This window comes from Aegilops tauschii, chromosome 1, assembly GCF_002575655.3.
Source record: "Aegilops tauschii subsp. strangulata cultivar AL8/78 chromosome 1, Aet v6.0, whole genome shotgun sequence".
NCBI lineage: Eukaryota > Viridiplantae > Streptophyta > Magnoliopsida > Poales > Poaceae > Aegilops > Aegilops tauschii.
Genome location: NC_053035.3, coordinates 222509763 through 222524360, shown reverse-complemented (window position 1 = coordinate 222524360; position 14598 = coordinate 222509763). Strand labels below are relative to the sequence as shown.

Below are 14598 nucleotides of genomic sequence, written 5' to 3'. Positions count from 1 at the left end.
GACACGGCTGCTTCGCTGTCTTGTTGACTGGAGTGACCATGAGTGAAATTGTTGCTAGTCTGTGTCCCATAAACCTCTTCTGGTTGATTGGGCATGGAGCGAGTCCACGGACGAGACATTTTTCCAGTCTGGGGTATTATTTTGCAAAACTCATGAGAAAAACTATGTAGTGCAAGGAAAAACTTGCAAAGGCAACAAATTTAAAAGACCTCAAGGTTTTTCAAGGAAACATAAGCGATTTTGCACGCGAAAAGCAAACACACGATACAGCACTCAGGATGCGCGTACACATTCCTGACATGTTATTTAGGCTAGCGTACTCCTCCGGAAGGCAGCAAACACACCCATACAAACTAGCGTACAGATAAAACAACACACCATACAAGCAGACATAACGCGCGGCTACTCGGCGCTCTCAGTCGGAGATGGTGAAGATTTCCTTCCCCTTGCCGATGGCAAGACTCAGCGGTCCAGGAGAATCAACCTCCACCTCCTCTCTAGCTGGCTCCTGGCGCATAACGCTGCGCTGCGGTGATGGCGCGGGAGCGACGGGTGGTAGGGCGGGTGCGGCAGGCGGTGCAGCTCTGACTGGAGTAGGAGCGATGACTCGGTCGAACTCCTCAGTGGTGGGCAGACGGCAAGCGGTGGCCAAAACGGCCGGTGCATAAGAGGCTGAAGACGAGACGAAAGTCAGAGGCGGTGTCGTGTGGAGAAGCTCCTTCCTGCTGGCAGGACCGCCCCGGACTAAGTCCATGCGGGCAGCCACGAGATCGTCTACGAGGTTGTCGAAAGACTCCTCCAGAGCCTTGAGATACTCCACAACCTCTCGATGGCTTCATCTCGCTCTCCCCGATGGCAGGCGAATGCATAGTGACTGGTGTAAGGCACATGGCATGGGAGGTAGCGGTAGCGACGAGTCTTCATCGTAGGAAGGATGTCCCGAAGACGAGCTATCGCCTCACGGGCAGCCATCTGCATGGCATGCCTCTCAGTAGGCATGGCCCTTCCCACAAAACGGAAGTGGCGAGCTGCAGAACGTCCTCCCTTGAATTGCACCACAGCTTGGTGCATAGACACGTCGTCGCTGAGCTTGTGCTGATAGAGCGTGAACTCCGGGCGGGCTGCTGGCCCGATCGCGAGCTTGGTGATGGAGACGAGGAGCTTGACAAACCCCTCGGGCACGTTCATGAACACTCGATTCTCACAGCTACTGCCAGCCATCTACAAAAGTAGGCAAAAATTCTGAGTAGTCATGTCATAAATTTATGATGACCAACAGAAAATAGCTACAATTTGCAAAATGCTGAAAAGGCACAAAAGACGCTAATAACCGATTAGCGATCGCTCCTAGTGGCTTCCTACAGTCAGCCTGGCTCTGGTACCAAGCTTGTCACGACCGGTTTTTCAATAATATAATTATTGAGAGACCAATCCCTTTTACGGACTAGTAAGGAAGAATTCCTTCTCACTGGTAGACAATATCATGGTCACAGAAGAAAAATACCAGGAGTACTGAATATAATACAAAGTTGAGCGGAAACTGCCCAACAATTTATTACATGCATGCCGATAAAACAAGACGGCGGATAGGGTGGCATAACTACTAACTCACGATAATAACGGTGGTGGGAATATCACTGCGAAGTGAGTGATATGACTCCTGAAGACTACAGCTCTTCGAGCGTTGGAGTGAGGCTCGAGGAGACTTATTACGGGTGGCGGAAGCGTATATAATACAAGTGACCAATATCCGGGATCGCGCAGGACTGACTGGGATTCCTCTAGGCGTCGGACGCGCTATCAAACTCTCCATCCAAGAGATCGCCTTCGTCAACATCTGGCCAAATCAACAAGCCAGGTGAGTACTATGAAAGTACTCGCAAGACAGTTCGGACATAAGATATAACAAATGTAAACATGAAGCATATAAACAAGTTAACCAACGCGTTCAGACATAGAGATAATAAATGCTGGGTGCCAAACGAGGGTCCGAATGACTCCTCGAGCGGAAACTGCAAGAATAGTAGTACTGGTGCCAAACGAGTGTCTGAATGACTCCTCGAGAGGAAAACTGCAAGAATGGTAATACTGGTGCCAAACGAGTGTCTGAATGACTCCTCGAGAGGAAACTGCAGAAATAATAATACTGGTGCCAAACGAGTGTCTGAATGACTCCTCGAGAGGAAACTGCAGAAATAATAATACTGGTGCCAAACGAGGGTCTGAATGACTCCTCGAGAGGAAACTGCAGAAATAATAATACTGGTGCCAAACGAGGGTCTGAATGACTCCTCGAGAGGAAACTGCAGAATAGTAATGCCACAGTCGGGCGTCGGGGCGACACCATATAAAGGGCTTATAACAGAAAAATAAAGGCAGTGCGTGCCACAGTCGGACGTCTGAGCGACATCACATAAAGGGCTTATATTTAAAGTGAGAAACAAAGACACGCCACAGTCGGACGTCTGCGCGACGTCGCATAAAGGGCTTATATTTAAAGTAAGAACAAACACATGCCACAGTCGGACGTCTGAGCGACGTCACATAAAGGGCTTATATTGTAGCTCAATAATGCAGTAGCTCGAGATCATAAATTATTACAAGTACGAGACAAATAAAAGGTTAGTCCATCCATAGTAATAATAATTTAACCAGGTTTACCACTTGAGCTTGTTCACCGGAGACAAGTTTTCCACGTGGATAGATATGGATATACTGATTACCCTACTTGATCATGGACACGATGACTTGGAAGAATTTGACTCTGCAGAGTTTGTACTTAACCACAGCCAACGGATTTCAGTAGTCACGGGGACTAGTTCCGTTTACGGTGTTTTGGAAGAAACACGTCTAACCAGTACACACCCATTCAACATTCCGAAGCCAGGGATCACCCGCGGCAACGTTCAAGAAAAACCTTGAGACGGGGAGGCTACAACCTCGCGTAGCATGGGATCAAATTTCTATACGCGCGCTCTAAGGGGGTGCCCCCCCTCTCGGTCCCAACCGGAAACACCCATGCCCCCTGACCGGATGACTGGCTTTAATCCTGGGCCAAGGTACCATCATCCCGGCCCCTCTGTTTGGTGTGTACACGGAAAGAGGTTACCAACTTACTAAACCGCATCTTGGCAAAGAAACACGTGGTAGCACGGAAGGGGAAAAGAACGATAACGTGACTCCGTCCACGTTAACGTCGGAAGTAGTCGGACGACGCAAGGCTGGTATGCTACAACAGTACCACCTTGCTGCCCTTCATGTCACCACATGATTAGGCCATCTCTCACCAGAGATCATCGCAACTTTGGAACATACGGGTGGTTGCCTTGCAAGCAACGGGGAACTCACCGATACTCATATGCCATGCACAAACCTTTACGCAAACATAAAAAACACCTATCATATCAAAGGTTCAAACATGCTTGCCTGGTTCGGAGAAGTCGGAGTCTAGCTCGGCGAAGTTTGCGGCTCCATCACCTCTTCCGGAACCTACAGCAATACGAAAACGGGTACTAACGTGAAAACCAACGCGTGCACAGAAACTTCTCCAAAAACGGGTACTAACGTGAATATGAATACGGCAATACGAAAACGGGTACTAACGTGATGGTGGAGAACTCCGGTGAAGGGCTGCAAACTTCGAATTGAAGCGCGGGTCAGAAGGAGGGATGCATAGTGAACCTACTGGCAAGAGATGGGAGGCAGAGGCGCACGCACGGGAGCGAATCGAGCTGGATCCCGTGGCGGGCCGCGGCGGCCAGAGTCGAGGAAGGAGACCTCCTCGGGGCTCTTCCAGTGGCTAGGCGTGCTCTAGGTGGAGTGCAGAGATGGTGTGGGTTCGAGTTGAGGCTCGGGGCCTCTATTTATAGGCGGATCGACGGGGTGGCCGTGAACGGAGAATCTCCGGCGAGCAATTATGGCGATGCAGTGGATTGGCAGGAGGTTTGAGTGGCCAGGCAGCATCAGTGAAGGTTACTGGTGCCGTTCCCCTGCAAATCTCGGTTGGTCTTGGCGTAATGGCGCCGGTCCACGGTGGGGTGGCCGCACGGCCACGACGGCGGCAGAGAGCGCGCTTCGCGCCCTGCGGTTCACGATGAGAGTGGCAGCGCGTTCGGGGGAGTGGAAGGCCACGCGGCGAGCTCCGGTGGCGCCGTCGGCGCCGCGCCTCTCTCTGGCGGCCGCAAAGCCGCCGCTGGCGTCGGTCACGGGGCGGCGCACCTTCTGCTGCTCGTCGCTGACGTCCGCAAGGTGCCAGACGTTCGTGCGGTGCAGAGGACAAGGGGGAGGGGACAGGGCACACTGCGACACGGCGGCACTGGCGAGATCGACGTCGGGTTCTCAAGAAAACGGCAGTGCACTGAAACTGTTCTCTGAACTTAACTGAACTTGATATTGACAATGCACTGCAGGTGTTCGACAGAATGATTTGGCAATGAGAAAAAAATTTCTAGAGCTGGTACTTGGTGAGGTGACCACTCAATGCACCCAGAGGCTACCTGATTTTACTTGGAATTTTTGGAGGAAGATTTGAATGAATTTCACCAATTTTGACAAATCTGGTCCAAACTTGCAGCAAGTGTAGTTTGAAAAATTTGAACTGAAGACCAGTGGATCTTCATGGATCTTGGTTGAGGGTTCAAAGGACTAGGAAGGGAAAAAGGTTTGGGGGCAAAAATCCAAACAGAAAGTGGAGTTCCTTTGTAAATCACCAATGGCTAGAATAGAAGACAGAAATTTGTTTGAATATGATTTGAATGAAAAAATAATCATATGGGGAGGTTCAACTTGCTGGATTTGATGCAAAACATGATCCAAAGGTGAGGGAAGGTTTAGGAGAGTGGATTTGCACTAAGGCCATGGCAAGAGAGAAAAGTTGAAAGTGGTAAAGGATTATTCCAAAAGCCATAGTGCATTTTCAAAGGGATTTTCAAAAGGCATTTTTCTCAAGTGAAAAGTATTTTGTCTTGAGTTCAAATAAAACGGCAAGGACCTCCAAGACCAAAAGCAAGTCTTGGGTGAATCCAAAGAAAACTCTTTTTATGAGAAAAATATTTGAAAGGGAGGGTCCCTTGAAGAAAATAATTTTTAATTCACCTCCCTCAAGTCAAATAAAATCTTTTGAAAATCCAAATAAAACTTGGGTGTCACAGTTTCGTGGTGCTCCTGGATGTTTTCTGGGTATATGAGTATATATAGGCGAAAGAAGTAGGTCGGTGGAGCCACGAGGGGCCCACGAGGGTGGGGGCGCGCCTATCCCCCTGGGCGCGCCCTCCTACCTCGTGGCTGCCTCGTTGCTTCCTTGACGTCCACTCCAAGTCTCCTGGATAGCGTTTGTTCCAAAAACGATCCTCGCGAAGGTTTCATTCCGTTTGATATTCCTTTTCTGCGAAACACTGAAATAGGCAAAAAAACAGCAATTTGCACTGGGCCTTCGGTTAATAGGTTAGTCCCAAAAATAATATAAAAGTGCATAATAAAGCCCATTAAACATCCAAAATAGATAATATAATAGCATGGAACAATAAAAAATTATAGATACATTGGAGACGTATCAAGCATCCCCAAGCTTAATTCCTACTCGTCCTTGAGTAGGTAAATAATAAAAACAGAATTTTTGATGTGGGATGCTACCTAACATAATTCTCGAAGTAATTCTCTTTATTGTGGCATGAATGCTCAGATCCGAAAGATTCAAGACAAAAGTTTAATATTGACATAAAAATAATAATACTTCAAGCATACTAATAAAGCAATCATGTCTTCTCAAAATAACATGGCCAAAGAAAGTTATCCCTACAAAATCATATAGTCTGGCTATGTTCTATCTTCATCACACAAAATATTTAAATCATGCACAACCCCGATGACAAGCCAAGCAATTGTTTCATACTTTTGATGTTCTCAAACTTTTTCAATTTTCACGCAATACATGAGCGTGAGCCATGGACATAGCACTATATGTGGAATAGGATGGTGGTTGTGGAGGAGACAAAATAAAGGAGAAGATAGTCTCACATCAACTAGGCGTATCAACGGGCTATGGAGATGCCCATCAATAAATATCAATGTGAGTGAGTAGGGATAGCCATGCAACGGATGCACTAGAGCTATAAGTGTATGAAAGCTCAACAAAAGAAACTAAGTGGGTGTGCATCCAACTCGCTTGCTCACGAAGACCTAGGGCATTTTGAGGAAGCCCATCATTGGAATATACAAGCCAAGTTCTATAATGTAAAATTCCCACTAGTATATGAAAGTGACAACATCGGAGACTCTCTATCATGAAGATCACGGTGCTACTTTGAAGCATAAGTGTGGTAAAAGGATAGTAACATTGTCCCTTCTCTCTTTTTCTCTCATTGTTCATTTTTTTTGGCCTTTCTCTCTTTTTTTATGGCCTCTTTTTTCGTCCGGAGTCTCATCCTGACTTGTGGGGAATCATAGTCTCCATCATCCTTTCCTCACTTGGGACAATGCTCTAATAATGATGATCATCACACTTTTATTTACTTACAACTCAAAAATTACAACTCAATACTTAGAACAAAATATGACTCTATGTGAATGCCTCCGGCGGTGTACCGGGACATGCTATGAATCAAGAGTGACATGTATGAAAATCATAAATGATGGCTTTGCCACAAATACGATGCCAACTACATGATCATGCAAAGCAATATGACAATGATAGAGCGTGCCATAATAAACGGAACGGTGGAAAGTTGCATGGCAATATATCTCGGAATGGCTATGGAAATGCCATAATAGGTAGGTATGGTGGCTGTTTTGAGGAAGGTATATGGTGTGTGTATGATACCGGCGAAGGGTGCGCGGTATTAGAGAGGCTAGCAATGGTGGAAGGATGAGAGTGCGTATAATCCATGGACTCAACATTAGTCATAAAGAACTCACATACTTATTGCAAAAATCTATTAGTCATCGAAACAAAGTACTACGCGCATGCTCCTAGGGGGATATATTGGTAGGAAAAGACCATCGCTCGTCCCCAACCGCCACTCATAAGGAAGACAATCAATAAATAAATCATGCTCCGACTTCATCACTTAACGGTTCACCATACGTGCATGTTACGGGAATCACAAACTTTAACACAAGTATTTCTCAAATTCACAACTACTCAACTAGCATGACTCTAATATCACCATCTTCATATCTCAAAAAAATCATAAAGAATCAAACTTCTCATAGCATTCAATGCACTTTATATGATAGTTTTTATTATACCTATCTTGGATGCTCATCACATTAGGACTAATTTTATAGCCAAAGCAAACTATCATGCTGTTATAAAGGACTCTCAAAAGAATATAAGTGAAGCATGAGAGATCAATAATTTCTATAAAATAAACCACCACCGTGCTCTAGAAGATATAAGCGAAGCACTAGAGCAAAATTATCTAGCTCAAAAGATATAAGTGAAGCACGTAGAGTATTCTAATAAATTTCGATTTATGTGTGTCTCTCCAAAAGGTGTGCACAGCAAGGATGATTGTCGTAAACTAACAAGAAAAGACTCAAATCATACAAGACGCTCCAAGCAAAACACATATCATGTGGTGAATAAAAATATAGCCTCAAGTAAAGTTACCGATGGATGAAGACGAAAGAGGGGATGCCTTCTGGGGCATCCCCAAGCTTAGGCTTTTGGTTGTCCTTGAATTTTACCTTGGGGTGCCTTGGGCATCCCCAAGCTTAGGCTCTTGCCACTCCTTATTCCAAAATCCATCAAATCTTTACCCAAAACTTAAAAACTTCACAACACAAAACTCAACAGAAAATCTCATGAGCTCCGTTAGTATAAGAGAACAAATCACCACTTTAAGGTACTGTAATGAACTCATTCTTTATTTATATTGGTGTTAAACCTACTGTATTCCAACTTCTCTATGGTTCATACCCCCCGATACTAGCCATAGATTCATCCAAATAAGCAAACAACACACGAAAAACAGAATCTGTCAAAAACAAAACAGTCTGTAGAAACCTGTATCAAACGTATACTTCTGTAAATCCAAAAATTCTGAAAGAAATTGGTGGACGTGAGGAAATTGTCTATTAATCATCTGCAAAAAGAATCAACCTAAAATCACTCTCCAGTAAAAAATGGCAGCTAATCTCGTGAGCGCTAAAGTTTCTGTTTTTTACAGCAAGATCATAAAGACTTCACCCAAGTCTTCCCAAAGGTTCTACTTGGCACAAACACTAATTTAAAACATAAAACCACATCTAAAAAGAAGCTAGATGAATTATTTATTAGTAAACAGAAACAAAAAGCAAGAAACAAAAATAAAATTGGGTTGCCTCCCAACAAGCGCTATCGTTTAACGCCCCTAGCTAGGCATAAAAGCAAGAATAGATCTAGGTATTATCATCTTTGGTTGGCAATTCTTCAATAGAAAACGTATAACCCTTAGGAGTTTCCTTATTTTTATTAATGATCAAACTCCTAGGCAAGAAATCAAGAAATTCATTTGTAGCAAAAGGTTCCTTGATGATAGCGAAAAAGTTGGGGTGAGCACTTATTGATTTGAGATCCGCATTTTCCTTACTAGAAGATTCACCTTTATTTTTAGGCACATACATAAACTTGGCAACTTTAGTAGTAGGAGGATTTGGGGTATTTTTCACGGAAGAAAAGGCAGACCCTAAGTTGGTAATAATATCCTCAAGTTTATCAATTCTTGTGGAATCTTGATCTATCTTTTTGTTAACTATGGGTTCCTTTTCTTTAAAAAAATTCAGAGTAACTCCTACCTTAGATCCGTATTGGGTAATTTGATTGTGGATCTTTTTATCCAAATTTTCAATCAACTCTAAAGTGGCAACTTTATTTTCAATAATTTCAAGCCTTTGCATCACATGTTCCGAAGTTAAAATAGTTCCATTAACCAAAAGAGGTGGTGGGCCAAACAAATCTAACATAGCATTATAAGAATCAAAAGTATGGCTACCCAAGAAATTTCCTCCGGTAATGGTATCAAGAATATATCTGTTCCAAGGAGTGATGCCTACATAAAAATTGCGAAGAAGAACGGCAGTAGATTGCTTCCTAGTAGATCTATTCTGAGCATTGCAAATTTTATGCCAAACATCTTTTAGATTTTCTCCCTCCCTTTGTTTAAAATTAAGAACTTCCTGATCGGGAGTACTAACAATGATAGAAGGACTAGCCATGATGACGAAACAAACGATCTAACACACGGACACACAAGAAGCAAGTGAAAAGAGACGGACGGAAAAAGAGGGCGACTAAAACGGCAAAGGTGAAGTGGGGGAGAGGAAAATGAGAGGCAAATGGCAAATAATGTAATGCGAGGGAGAAGAGTTTGTGATGGGTACTTGGTATGTCTTGACTTGAGCGTAGATCTCCCCGGCAACGGCGCCAGAAATGGCTAGTTGACGGGAGATAAAATCTTGACTTGACTTGACTTAGCGCAAATCTCTTCAGCAACGGCGCCAGAAATCCTTCTTGCTACCTCTTGAGCATGCGTTGGTTTTCCCTTGAAGAGGAAAGGGTGATGCAGCAAAGTAGCGTAAGTATTTCCCTCAGTTTTTGAGAACCAAGGTATCAATCCAGTAGGAGACTACACGCAAATCGCCTAGTACCTGCACAAACAAAAAATGGGATCTCATGGGTACAGAAGATTGCGGCGGTGGAAATAGAGTTTCGTTGTGCTCCTGAATGTTTTCAGGGTATATGAGTATATATAGGCGAAAGAAGTAGGTCGGTGGAGCCACGAGGGTGGGGGGCGCGCCCTCCTACCTCGTGGCCGCCTCGTTGCTTCCTTGACGTCCACTCCAAGTCTCCTGGATTGCGTTTGTTCCAAAAACGATCCTCACGAAGGTTTCATTCCGTTTGGATTCCATTTGATATTCCTTTTCTGCGAAACACTGAAATAGGCAAAAAAACAGCAATTTGCACTGGGCCTTCGGTTAATAGGTTAGTCCCAAAAATAATATAAAAGTGCATAATAAAGCCCATTAAACATCCAAAACAGATAATATAATAGCATGGAACAATAAAAAATTATAGATACGTTGAAGACGTATCAGTAGAAACTGGTTGTGCCATCCGAAACGGGTCAAGACAATACAACTGAAAAGAGTTTCACACATGACATCTGCATAACAAGATGTCCATACATCCATCCATTTCATCAATCAAAAATAGTTTTGTAATCACTCATTTCATTTGTAAAGATAGGAGAACATATACCTACGAGCATGCACAACAATTTCATTGATACAAACAGATTCCTGATCCTATATAGGTACATTATTCCCTGGGTGTTCACCACCTGCGAGCGCTTGGTACATCCTCGCCACAACTTTTGGTGTCTGACTTTGGCAACCTCAAGAAGGATTTATACAAGCATGAATTCAAACAAAAGATTAGTAGGTCATCAAAGATATTGTAATACACCAGTGAAACGATGGTCCGAGAAGCACTGCATTTTCTATTAACCAGTAGAATGCGATAACAAAATCCTATATCTAAGTACTAATTATGTTTGAAGAGGCAATATTTGACTCCACTTTAGATAAATGAAATGGATGTCATGAGTTCGGTACAGCCAGCAATAAGGTATGTATATTTTGAATTGGTGACATGTTTCCGCTAGGTACTATACAAAGACTAAACTTGACACTAATACTAATTCAAAATTTGATGTGAGCATAAGACAAGAAACAACAACTCAATATTGCAGCATGTTGCAAACTCCTTGTCTACCTTGCAGAGACTATATCCGCTGCCTTGTCTTCTTCCTCCTCTTTGTTAGCAAGATCACGACTGATCTGTAAGATTCGAAGCCATGGCACCCCAAAATCCAATCATGTTTCCCAGAGTACATACGCAGCTAGTATACATGAAGGATGTCTAGAAACTAATTGGAGGCACACTGTTATCAACACATATGAAAGAACACTCTTCAAGTTACAAAAGGAACTTCCTTTGATGTCCTAAGCTAATTCAGTCTCCACTGTATGCATTGTTATTATCTTATAGTACAAAATAAAATAAAAACTAATTATACCTCCAGATGTTTATACTACATGGAAGATAATTATTGGAGAAAAACGACCAATAAAGCATGACTGAAGTCTAAAATTTGCATCCCTAAAAAGTCATCATTGTACCAAAGGATTTGATTTGTGAGCATTTTCCTTTTTCCCAAGCAACAACATCAAACTTTTCAGGAGAAGGGTATATACAATATTTAGTAAATTGAATGCTTTCCACCTGTTTCTAAAAGGAACGGATCCTTCATCTAGTCCTTTGCTATCTCCTACAAATTCTTTAAAGAGTACACCTACACTGCGGCAAATAATGCAATGCCTAGAGGTAAATCTATCAATTTTGGCACATACGTACTTGCATGGTGTTCTCCTCCTCTGTCAGCATTTGTCAGTCCAATTTGTGCCTACATGAACAATCAACTTCAGTTAAGAACATTGTACAAAAGTAGGCACATTAGTATATTGGAAGTGGTAAGGAATAAACACTAAAACATAGTTCCTGATATTAGCTATTAAAGCAGGAGCATAATTTTCACACCAAGTAAGTCCCTACAGAAAACACACATCAAAAGATGAGAGAACTTTCATGGACATGAAACAAAATAAATCTGAATGAATCCATTTATATGATTTATATGTAAGAACAATGTGTGGCTGCTGTATTAGAAGATGTCCTTTGAAAGATCTATTCATTGGAAGGCAGCAGGATTTGTATTGATCCTTATATATTGTCCAAATTTCTATATTGGAACCCAACTGAAATTGCACACATTTAGCTTGTAGTGCAGATTTATAGAAATTAACTGCGAGCGACATTCTCTAATAATTAATCGTACATTCTGATTTCCAACTAACCCATGATCACAGAAGCAGAAGCAAACAACTCATTTCCTTCACAATAGCAAGCCAATTTGATCACAGAAGGCAATCATTAACTGACTTATCCATGTGTGTGTATATATTAAAGATTACAACTATCTATTCAGCAGCAGAACCTTGATTTTGTTTTCTTGTATGTGCAAAGTTGAACCGCTAGTGGCCTCACCTGTGAGCCCATGCCCCACCTTTGAAAGCCTGTGATCAAACGAGAGATGGGAGTAAGCACAGTATCCTACAATCAAATGAGAGAGGGATTGACAAAGGGGAATTGAAAGTGAACAAAAAGAAAAGCAAATTCTTGAAGTGAACTCTTTCCCAGAACTGAGAAAGGAGAACCATAGATGATTCTTCTATGACCCATTTCTTTTCCCCTTTGATTTCCCAAATCCACACGAATAACTTTCTAGAACACACACCAGTAGTGTGAAGGTTTACCACACAAACAGAACTCCTACCATAACACATGCATCATGAAGAAAAGCCAATGCATTTCAATAGGGATGCTTAGTTATAACATGTTAGGAGAAGAGACGGATACATATTAACTGCATTGCAGAGATGAACTGGACCAAGCAGAGAGCAAGTTGAGAAGAAGTATCCCAAAGAGATGGCTCTCTAGGTTGCCGAAGGGCATGTACTCGTACAGTAGCAGGCGCTCGTCCCCCTATGCGCAGAAGCCGACCAGGCTGACGAAGTTAGGCTGGCTGAGCACCGTCAGCATCAGCACCTCCACCAGGAACTCCTTCCTCCCCTGCACGCTCTCCGGAGCCTGCTGCTTCATCGCCGCCATCTGTGCATCGGAAGCGCCCTGTGAGAACAAGAAAAATAATCATATTGTGATGATGATATAATACATATATCATGTATAGTCCAGACTCCAGACCAAAGAATGATCAGAAAATCAACATGGTAGTTGGATTTGTTAAACATCTGCGACAGAAGAGATTAACAATAGACTCCAGAACCACATCATTCTTGAGGAATTAAGATCCATCCGGAAATTTTAATGAAATGGTCAAATTAAATCACAACGGATGGTATAAATTTGATTGTGTCCCTGACTCCCTGTCATAATTCTGAATCCTACACAGTGTGAAAAAAGAAAAGACAGATTTGTTAATACAACATTAGGCAGATTTGTTAATACAACATAGTGATATTACATGCACTGACAGGATCGGTATGTGGTATCTTGTTTTCTCTCGGAGAGTGTGATGCCCTTCCTCCTAATCTTATTTGAGCGCTGGATCTAAAGAGGCATCAGCATTATGGTATGAACTATGATAGTAGCAATATAATATGAACTAATCTAATGGAGAGTTTGATGTCTGTTCTTCTAATCCGCACTGCACTGCTCCCTCCCTATGCTAATCTAACTATAGACAAATCACCAAAAAACGGATTAGGCACCCACCTTCTGTCGGGCTGCTGCTGCTCTGCCGACATGGAGGCTCTGCGCGAGTCCCCCAGCCGGATCTGGCCACATCAAACACCGGAGTGGCAAGACCTGGCCCTCTCTCCGTCAGATCGGGTAGGGGAGGGGAGCTCGTGGCCTTGGACGAAGGGAAGAGATCGGGTAGGGGAGGGGAGTTCCTAGCCTTGGACGAAGGAAGGAGGGAGGCCGAGACCCATCGCTGCCTCGCTATACATGGCTGCTGGGGGAGGGGGTGGTGGCGGCCGGCTAGGGAGGGAGGTCGTGGTGTCCGGTGGCCAGCTCCTCTAGGATCTCGGCGGCGGTGTAGGACTCCACTATGGCGGCTGGGGCGTGGTTCTCTAACGAGACGATCGAGGGCAGCCTGGATCGTCAGATTTTTTTTCGCGAGGAGGCCTCGCTCCCGGTTCGTGCGAGGGGGCCTCGATTTGTTTTGTTGGTTTCTTTTCATAGGTTTTTCTTCGTTCGAGGGACTACGTGAAGGCATCTCATGTGGTGAGGAGGGAGAGAGGACAAAAATAAACCAGTGAAGGTAGGACTAAAATTAACCGCGGAGACTACCAACTGAGACATTAGGAGTAGAGATACTCTACAGGCGTCTCCGATGGTGTTTGTTGAGTTGGCATAGATCGAGATTAGGATTTGTCACTCCGATTGTCGGAGAGGTATCTCTGAGCCCTCTGGGTAATGCACATCACTATAAGCCTTGCAAGCAATGTGACTAATGAGTTAGTTGCGGGATGTTGCATTACGGAACGAGTAAAGAGACTTGCCGGTGACGAGATTGAACTAGGTATGATGATACCGACGATCGAATCTCGGGCAAGTAACATACCGATGACAAAGGGAACAACGTATGATGTTGTGCGGTTTGACCGATAAAGATCTTCGTAGAATATGTAGGAGCCAATATGAGCATCCAGGTTCCGCTATTGGTTATTGACCGGAGATGTGTCTCGGTCATGTCTACATAGTTCTCGAACCCGTAGGTTCCGCACGCTTAACGTTCGATGATGGTTCATATTATGAGTTTATGTGATTTGATGTACCGAATGTTGTTAGAAGTCCCGGATGAGATCACGGACATGACGAGGAGTCTCGAAATGGTCGAGACATAAAGATTCATATATTGGAAGGCTACATTCGGACACCGGAATGGTTCGGGTCGTTTCAGATAAGTTTCGGAGTACCGGGGGTAACCGGAACCCCCCCCCCCCCGGGAAGTTATTGGGCCTCATGGGCCTAGT

General features: G+C 43.7%; 1 non-coding gene across 8 annotated transcripts; it reads right to left on the bottom strand.

Annotated features, from left to right (window-relative positions):
- Positions 1-223: 223 nt before the first annotated feature.
- Positions 224-13919, bottom strand: LOC109785868 (uncharacterized). 8 transcript variants are annotated; one of them, XR_005771224.3, is made up of 4 exons: positions 13334-13895; positions 12466-12727; positions 12036-12114; positions 10026-11444 (listed from the first exon to the last, which is right to left on the bottom strand). It is a non-coding gene; the product is annotated as an uncharacterized protein (transcript). The 8 variants fall into 8 exon arrangements; XR_005771225.3 differs by having other exon boundaries at positions 12564-12727; positions 13334-13872; XR_012205683.1 differs by adding an exon at positions 224-3489 and having other exon boundaries at positions 3604-12727; positions 13334-13919.
- Between the last annotated feature and the right edge of the window lie 679 nt (positions 13920-14598).